Here is a 9876-nt window from a genome sequence, read left to right as displayed (position 1 = left end):
ATTTTTATGTCTTTTGAATTATATTTGAATATAACTGAAATTTTAAAAACTTGGTGTATTGTTTATGATGTTGGGAAATGTACTCTGACATTCTAATGAGGAATAATCTGTGCTCAAGACAGAAACTAAGTAGAAACCAATGAAATAAGGTGTAATAATACATTAAGAAAAGGAGGAGAATGATTTCTGAAGTGTTTAAAGCTGAGTTGATAGAATACAGTAAAGATGACAGTGGCATGTCTGGGTAGTTTATTCCCTAGTGGGGGCAGAATGGCAAAGACAGTAGAATTTGAGACTGTTGGAACCCTGGGCCTCCCACAGAGAACCACGGTCCTGCTTTTGAGGAATGAGCAGAAATAAAATCCTGTGAAGCACTATGGCAACCATCACCAGGGAGACCATCACAAATCTCAAACATGTTTATCCAGAAGAATTACAAGTCACAGAGTGAGATGATAAACTTGGAAATGGTATTTTAGAAGTAAAAACATTGTTACCTGGTAATTGCAGTGGTATGGAAATGTGACACTTTGAGTTCTTAATAAAACAAAACAGTTTTTAAGAGATATTGCAGTGAGTATCTTCTAGAAACAGCTAAAGAGTTGTATTTGCAAAGTATCTGTACACAAGAGAATTGGTCATTGTGCAAGAAGGGAAACCAGACCAAAAACCTCACTACAGTAGAACTCAGTGGAGATATTTAAACAAAACAGAAGTTAAAAAACCCTCAAATGAATAATCAAAAAGTATTTTGTCGTTCTATGTAAGACCTATATATATATGGACATCCACAGCTGATCTTGTCTGAGGGCGAAGCAAATTCCACTGGGTGTAGTGTGGTCCTCATGGAGAGGGTTGAGATGAGCTTGCTCAAATTTGGCAAAGGCAGAAAGCCCAAACAATTCTGTTCTTTTTTTTTTTTTTTCAAGAAGGAAGTGGGAATTGTTGCATTGCATTCATTGTTAGAATACTGATCTATCATAGTGGGTGATTCATCTACTGGTTTCAAGTTTCTATCTTTCAAAGGAAGATAAAAGCTTGCTAGACAATTATGAGGATGAGCTACTTGCCATTTATGCAGAGGCTTACACATGTGATGTGTTGGTTTATAAAATGCTATAGGCTGCAATTTGTTGGCATTCTTCACAACTGACATTTTTTCATGTATCTTGAAAGCTTTTCACTTCCAGCTATACTGCCCTTGAGGCACATTGTTTTTCCTTGAGTTTTTCAGCTTCACATAGTTCTTGTTGACACTGTCCACTCACATCTTCTGCAGAGGTAGAGAAAAAGGCGGTGTTATCCATTGCTGCTGGTGATTTCATTACTGACCTTGTAAGAACAGTAATGAGTAGTAGCAGTCCCTGTAAACATGTGTTTCCAAACAAGTGTTTCTTGCTGCCAGGTCTTGTTTGAACGTGAAGGTGAACAGATTTTGCTGGTAGTTATATGGTTCCCATCTCTTGCTTCATTTCTCTTGGTCTGTAAATGATCACAAACCTTTGCAGATGATTCATTAATAGGGGAGGGGAAAAAAAAAGAAAAAAAAAGAAGAGAGAATAATCCCATTTCCCACAAGTCTCTCTATACCAGGAAATCCAGCTGGTACTATTTGGCTCCCTAATGGTTCCTTATGTGCAGGAGTGAGACTGGATTGCTCTAACAGGGCATCTCTGTGTCTATTTTTACCCTATGCCACCTGAGAGAGGCAATCAGTGGGAGTGTGGTCTGTGTCACTGATGATCAGGCAAATATAAAGCACCTTAAACCAGAAAAATATTTCTGATATTTGAGATTGCAAAGAAACTAGTAATGTTTTTGTAGTAGGAGCTCAATCCTGACTTTGAATAACAGAAAACTGTTTCTGAGTAACATAAAGGACAAAAGGAAAAGACAAAGAAAAATTATCACAGACACATTCCTTCTTAGTCTCAAAAATACTGCCATGTCTGTATTTCCTTACACAGTTTTTTGACTCTGATATCATCAGTGCCAAGTTTGCCTCCTAAAGTGACATCAGACTGTTTCTCAAGGCTCATGTCTTGGTTTATGGCTTAAGAAAGGAGCACTTTTTTTCTGCTGCATTTTTTAATATTATTCTCCACTAATATTGTCAGAAATATGTTACTGTCACTCACACACTGACATATATTCAATCATCCTTTCAGTGGATGCCTTATCCAGAAGAAATTGATCGATGTGCATTATATAAAAACATTTTAAGATAAAATTGTTCAAGTCAATCAAATAACCAAGAAGTCCAATTATTCATTACCTCTGATATATTTAGTTTTATCAGTATTGCATCCTTATTTTAAAGGCAATTAATATTTCTGCAGCTTGGATTTTCTTACTGCTAAACACATAGCCCTTTATGATTGAATTTGCTTGAAGCAGGGAGCTATACAATTTTTGTTTACATCTAACATTTTGTCCTGGGTTTAAAGCATGGAAGAATAGTTGCTTGGTCTGATGCATGCTGCAGCCACCGGGTGGGTCAGAAAAGCACCCTGCATGGCTCCCACACTCTGCTTTCCATGGGAGCAATTGTTTGCTTTCCACTTGTGTCAGCCTTCTGCCCACATTGTTCAAACCAAAGGCTACATCCTTATGAAGCAATTTTTTCTGAGTCATGAGCCATTCTGATGGTTTTTTCTCTGGCATATGAAGACTAAGAAAGACAGCAAAGCCTCTCCTAAAGATTCAATGTAGTAGTTAAAAAAGTCAGGGTTAATTTCTAGATGGATATGGTCATAATTTTCCCTTTATAAGTGCATACACGAACTACAACTCGACTACACTGCCATATGAATCAGAAGTGTCTATATAGAGAGCCTGCTGATGTGGGAGTTTGAAGCGTGCTTTAGTGAAGAGGAGCTGTGACTCTACCCTAAATGCATTTTGGGAGCCAATCTCATGCTCTTTCTACAAGAAACAACTACTTGCAATAGGTATATGGCACAGATACTCTGCATCATCTAATCATGAAGATAGGGGTAAGATGGAATGTTATTTCACTCTCTATGAGTTCCTGTGAGAAAACCACAGACCTACAGCTTTCGGCTTGGTTGCAAAAGTGTAATTTTGATACTTGGATCTATCTCTTCTTGGTAATTATATAACCCATTTTTATAGCAAACTATATAGGAAGGGGATAGATGAATTTTCCATGGTATTATGTATTCAAAACTTTGCAAAAAGTTTCATACGGTGGCTCCCTGATGTTCTCAAGGCTGCACAACTGAAATCAGAACCACTCGGTTGAGAAAGGACAGCAACAGTTAAGGATGCAGAGTGGTTTTCACGTGGTGAGAATCAATATGTTTTCATAGCTCTCAGTAGAGCTACACAACCTATTCCAGCAGAGAACTTGGCTCCTTAGATGCCTACATGGCTTTTTATCACAGATGACTCTACTCTTGGAGATGCACACATCCAAGTCAGCAAGCTGCTGGGAAACCCCAGAACAAAAGGGACAAGGATAAAAAGGTTATACTCAACACATCCTGGTGCCAGGGAAGAATTTCAGGCTTTCTAGTGCCTTCTTCCTTACTCTAAGAACTAGATAGCACTGATGAAATGCCTCGATGGAAACTTTCCACAGCAATTTTCAAACAGGAATTTTTGAGTGTATTCAGACACTTCCAAATTCAGGGGGTTATAGTGGAATATAAGGGCTATAAATTGGCCTATCTTTTATAATAGAGTTCCAGCAGTGCAATCTACATACAGTCTTTTAGCTGAGTATTTCATCTCATTAGCTGATTTGATATATTTCCTATGTGATGAGACTTTCAGCTAAGATACAATGAAACTGGACTCTTTAATTTAATGGTTTTCATTAGGTTATGAGATTCTCACTTGAATAAATAAGGAATTGTGAGCAATTTAATTCATAAAGATCAGCAATGATCACAGACTGAATTTGAGCTTTTGGGGAAGGCCACAAGGAGCAACAAATAGTATTAATTTTAAACTTTTAAATTCTCATGGATTTTATGGTCATAAAAGAAATACAGAATGTGAATAGTCTGATTTTTTTTAAATAATAAATGCTTAGTAACCAATCTTAACATTCTCACATTTAGATATATCAGCTATATTGAAACATAGTGTGTGAGTAAAGCAACTTTTGGCTACAACTTTCATTTCAGTGTTATTTCCTCTGAAATAAACTGAAGTCAGGAGTTGCCATACTGTGCAACATGTGTAAGACCAAATGCACTTCTATTCCATTTTCCCATCTCCAGGTCTAACCAGGTCCAGATCCACAGCTTTATTAATGCAGATTTAGAGTGAAATCTATTGAATTCAAAGGTAAGATTTCCCTGTGGATTTCAGAAGAAGCAAAAGCAAGCCATATAACTGACAATTACATATTATTTGCCTGTTTTCAAGCCAAAAAATAGAACAGAATGTTTTGAATACTCACAAAGTAGTTGAAGTATGTTGTGTTAATCTAAGTCAATACAAAAATAGCCAAAAGTCGAAAGAATTACAATAAAGATATTCCCATTTTTGCTTGCAAAAAGATTTATATTTATTATCATAACATTTATCTTTCCACTGCTGTGCTCAGTGGGAGTCACTTTGGTGCTGTTAGTGGTGTCAATCGGTGGAGCCCCAGCCCTTCTCAGAGCTGACTGACTTGCTGCTCTCCATTCTATCAAGCACAGATAGCTCACTGGTGAAAAAATCAGCCTGGGTAAGTATCTCAGGGTTGTATTGCTGGTAAAAACTGCTCACATTGACTTAGTGAATGCCCCAAAGTACATTGAATTGTAGCATGCAAAAGGCAGGATTTCTTTGCCATCTGTTCATGTGGATCAAATATTGCCTGAATATAGATGATGATAATTCACGCCAGTTGGGGGTTATTTGCATGAGTTGCCCTGTTTTGAGCTCATCTTTCATCAGACCATGTTCATCAGTGCCTGGATCTGTTTCATCCACTGGCAATTGAGATTTTTTGAGGCACAGGGAGTTTCCTTTTTTGGTCTATTTATTAGATTCTTATCATGGAAGGATGGCAGGTAGGATTTGGGAGAAAAAAAAAGCAGCATTAATGAGATCAATGTCAAAAGGCATCTGCTGCTAAGAAAATACACTCTATTCAAGAAACAAGATCACAGTTTTCTCCTACTGCAACTTCTGTATTTGAATTAATACCTGTGTTACAATCCAGAGGAAACAGCACCAGGATGAGAAGTTGCTGTTGCAAGACAATTGGGTAAACATGATTTTAAGAATAATATTTTTTTAAATAACAGTAGGATGATGTTTGGTGCTCTCATTAGCATTGCAGGACACCATGGAGCACAAGGATGTCCATGCCCTGAGGCTCACACCTAAGGCAGTCATACATCACTTTCTCAAATAGATTTCCAGTGTGAGAGCACAATGTTCTTTGTCTGTAAAGTTGTGTACTGACTGAGAAGCAAGTAAAAGCAGATGATGTTTTAACTGTTTAGAAAATATCCTTGCCACTTACAAGTTCCTGTGTTACATACTTGTATTAGCTATCTAATCCACTCTATCACCCAGCAGGAGACGGGGCACAAGCTATCCAGCCTTCTCCACTTGTAAATGGATTTGGACCATATGGTTTGTAAACTCATATATATGAGTTTACTTGGGTCCCATGTGCTGCTTCTAAAAATCAAGCATTACTTATGTTTTTACATCAAACCCATAAAACTTGGACCTGGTTTTAGGTCTGGATTTGACCTTTCCTGAAGTCTGAGAATGCTGAAACAGTTATTAGCAAACTGTGAGACCAAAGAGTGAAGGCAACATTTGTCCACAAAGGAAAGCAGTAAGAAGCACAAAACATTTTCATTTTGCAGTGCTGATATGACCAAAACCAAAGGACAGAGATCCTCTCTTGTAATGCCCTTGACTCTTCTTATTTGTTCTGGGAAGTATCTCTCCATTAAACAGAAAAGCCACCCAGTGACACAGCTTTGTTCAATTTGCTCAAAGAATCTGAGAAGGTTCAGTAGAGTCCCTTCCTGGCTGTGTCTGTGCTAGGTGTGGGGACAAAGCAAAGGCAAATTATTCTGCTGTAACTGGACAGCATTATAAAATTAATATTCAACTAAATGCGAAGTTTCTTATGCAAAACACCTTGCCATCTTTTGGAAGAGAATAACTGCCTTTTCTTTGTTTGGTGACCTGTTAAAAGGGCCTGATAAAAACTGACACTGGAAATGAGCACCAGCTCTTTAAACTTCCAATCTGTCGCGGTGGCAGCTGAGGATGGTTCACTTCCGCACATTGCCTATTGATTGTTCCAGACTCAAAATATGGGGTATTTCGAAACCTGATCTTTATGAGCTCGAAATGCACATGTGGGTGAGGAATTGCCCTTTATCAAAGGAACACAGCATTCCTTACTACCCTCCATGAATATTTACCATTTCCCTCCTGGAACATTGCCATAATTTATCTGACTTCTCTGCTTTGCAAATATGAAATAAGATTAAAATTAAAAGTACAAAACCCAAGAGTAAAATAATTGAAGGACAGAGTTCTGGAAAAAATGTTTCTATTAAAATGTTTGCCTTTTTGCTATTTAACTTTATAAGAGCATTGAGTGGCTGTTTCTTTGTTTGGTTTCATTTTGTTGGTGTGTTGGTTATTTTGGTATTATCTTATCCTTGTTATTTCAGTTTTGTTGATGATCTTGTCATCATTCTAAAATCCTTCCAAATGCCCAAGATAAGTAATAGCATGATAACATCTTATTATGTAAGGCATAAATGGAAAATTATTATGGATGACAAAATATTTTTTAAGGAGAAAATAGCTAAGAAAATACATGAAGAACCAAGCAGTACACAGTGCATTACCCATTAACTTAATTCCTATCTGTAAAAAAAGCAAAAATAATCTAAGTAAGCTTGGAGAGAAAGTTTCATTCCCTTGGAAACTTTCATTTCTTTTCTTTGTAAGGAAATGATCTTCTTTAATGGCTCATTTATTTCATAAGCTATCTGCAAAAGAGTTTCCCCCCTTTTCTTTGAAATCTCTAGATATAGTCATGGTGAGAGCCAGTTAGCTGAAAGAAACGTGCAGCAACTCCCTTGCTAGATTGCTCTGGACCTGATCTTTGCACAGTGACTTTGATTGGGGTTTATGATGGGGTACGTTGCTTGGAAATAAAATTCAGTAATACCGACCTTTCAGGACAAACGTGGTGCATATTTATATTACTGAAATAATTCCTGTCACCTCTGGACACTTGTTTGATACTTTTGTAAAGATCTTTTCCTGTGAAATAACAGTCAGCTAGTCTTACTGTCTGCAAATCTCCACCCTTAAGGAGAGCACTGCAGTTATTAACAGATGCTTCCCTGAAAAGGAAAAAAATATAATGTCACAAATTAATTCTTGTACATATAAGAGTAATTTGGGTTGCAGCCTCTGCTTCTTTGATCTAAGCTCCATAGTTCTCTGAGATATGTAAGTAATGATATCCTCATTTGCTAGTTGGGAAATAAGAGAGAGTTTGCATTATTCGCATCATGTAATATAACAAGTTTTTTATGTGGATGAGAATGGAAAACAGAGACTTCACTGTTCAATCTGTAGCCCTTTCTGCTTTCTTGAACACCTTTTCCCAAAGGATGAGTCCTGTGAATGTGCCTTATAATATTGGATATTAAATGATTGCAAAATTCACTGAAGCTGGCGGACTGATATTGCAATCCTTCAGAGAGAGAAAAGCTAAGTACTCTTCCATTCAATGAGAGCTAGAATGGTAGAATGTCCAAAATTACAGGACTAATAGGAAAAATAAAGAAGCCCATGCATAATGGCTTAGGGGAAAAAAACCCAAAACCAAAATAAAGGGGGCAGAATGCCACTGGAGGAGTGGCATCTTAGGGTCTTTTTGCATTAAGAAATGGTATAATAAATTCAGGTTTAACACAGATTCAAGAGAAAAAAGATATTTTGCCTGGGAGATACAGCTCATTTTCATCTTACAGAGATTTTGAGTACAGTAACTTTGGATAAATGAAGTTCAGTTGTATATAGAACATGGTGAATTAGGTGGTTTGTTTTCAGCTCAGCATCTGGAAGTGTGGATTGGCTGCACAAGAGTGTGAGCAAGAGATTCACTGTATTAAGAAATCACATTCTTCAGGCACATTTCTTCTACAAGCGCCATGACAACTAAACAGACCTACTAAACAGCAAACCTTTGTTCACTGCCATTACCACACCAAATGATGGCTGTGCACAGTCTGTGCTCTGCAGTACCATTTATTTCACAATAAACTGTCTTTCCTCATCCTCTGTAACTGCATTTGAGACCAGTAAATAAGGGTGAATATGTAACATTGCCATGAAGTAAAGTTTTTGGATTTCATGCACCATCTCCTCTAAGCTATGATAAAAGTACAGTTTACTACAATTGAATTGAATACTACTCTGAAACATGTTAATGCAAAAGTTTGGTCAATTCAATGTTGTTTGAAACCAGATAACATGATAGTAAGGCAGTATGCCCAGAAATATCCCCATAAATGTCAACAGTAACATTAGCAACCTTGAGCATTTAAAAATACTGTAGTTGTAAAGATTATGGGGAAGACTTTGGGTTTTATGTTGTCTGCAAGGCAATATTCTGAGGGGCAACAAAGTGCCATGCTGATGTCTTAGCCAACGCTATTTTCTGCCTGAACTACTCATCTTGCAGAATTAAAACAGTCAGTGACTTCACCTCAGAATACTTTTGTTCATCTGATAATGAAAACTAGAAATATCGAGAATGAAGAGAAATGAACCAAATAAACTACACCATGGTTGCTTTACCTAATATTCAGCTATGTAACATTTACCTAATATTTTTTAATGATTACAAGGGGGCAAAAGAAATCTAATCCATTCCTTGGAAAGTAAAGTGTTGTTATGACAACTTCCTGAGTAACCTCAGCTGCTTCAGCGCATTCCAGGCAAGATTTGCTGTTTCAGGCACAGCAGGGGATCAGGTTACACTGGAACAATGTGCTCCAAGATCTGCACTTTGAACTGCATCCAACCGTGAATAGGTCATCAGGGTAACTGCTGAGGAGCTGCTGAAAATGTGCCTACCAGTTCAGCTGGTCTGGCTGAGCAGTGGTCAGATTCAGCTCAAGTTGAAGTTAACTAAAATACATAGGGATTTTGGTACATATTACTCAATTTCTACCACTTTCATCAAATTTAGAGTTGGGAAGTTATTACATTTTCTGGTAAACTACTTTGAGAATGAAAAATGCTTCATAAATCTCAGTGAGAATTTTATGATTAATTCCTAAGTAAAATGTAATATTTTACTTCTGCTCTTGAACCTTGTTTTCAGAGCAGAGATAATACTTGTAGTTCTTCTCAGCGCTCACAGTGTTCCATATATAATCATGTCCTACAACTGCATGGAAAACACATCTCTGCACATCAGAATTTTTGTGAGGATGCTGTAAGAAACTTTATTCCAGATTCTGTTGTTACTAATTCCAGTGTTAAGCTGCAAACCTGCCTGGAGCTTCTTTGCAGCTACACTGAAGTGATGGATGGCACTCTAAGCTCTCTAAGTGTTTGCGATGTCTAGTTTGCAATAATGGGTGATACCTGTATCTTCAGTTTCAACATCTTTGCTGTTCTGGAACATGACTTGAATATATTTTCTCATATGTGCGTCAAACGAAATCCAAAGGATGTTTCACTCTGCCTTATTCCAAATTTCATTCAGCACTGCATCTGTATTTAACCTTGCAGTGATTTGGCAAAAAGTATCTAACAGTCTCCACTTGTTGAATTCTGTTTGATCCTGGTAGGTCTCTCCATCCATCTTGGGACAACCTGCAAACTCCAGGTTGCTGCCTGCTGTGC

The 9876-nt window shown here is 37.4% G+C and overlaps 1 protein-coding gene across 3 annotated transcripts in view; it reads right to left on the bottom strand.

Annotated features, from left to right (window-relative positions):
- Positions 1-403: 403 nt before the first annotated feature.
- The window catches only part of USP46 (ubiquitin specific peptidase 46), a 45915-nt gene continuing 36442 nt past the window's right edge, over positions 404-9876 (bottom strand). The window contains exons 10-11 of one of the 3 annotated variants that reach the window (XM_071556493.1): positions 7182-7355; positions 404-1500 (exon numbers count right to left, since the gene is read on the bottom strand). The gene's annotated coding sequence lies outside the window, so the exon portion shown is untranslated. The remainder of the gene's footprint in view (positions 1501-7181; positions 7356-9876) is intronic. The other 2 variants (XM_071556494.1, XM_071556496.1) reach the window with 2 other exon arrangements.

Source organism: Pithys albifrons, chromosome 5 (genome assembly GCF_047495875.1).
Source record: "Pithys albifrons albifrons isolate INPA30051 chromosome 5, PitAlb_v1, whole genome shotgun sequence".
Taxonomy (NCBI): domain Eukaryota; kingdom Metazoa; phylum Chordata; class Aves; order Passeriformes; family Thamnophilidae; genus Pithys; species Pithys albifrons.
Note: the sequence above shows the minus strand (reverse complement) of the source record. Positions and strands in the feature narration are given on the sequence as shown.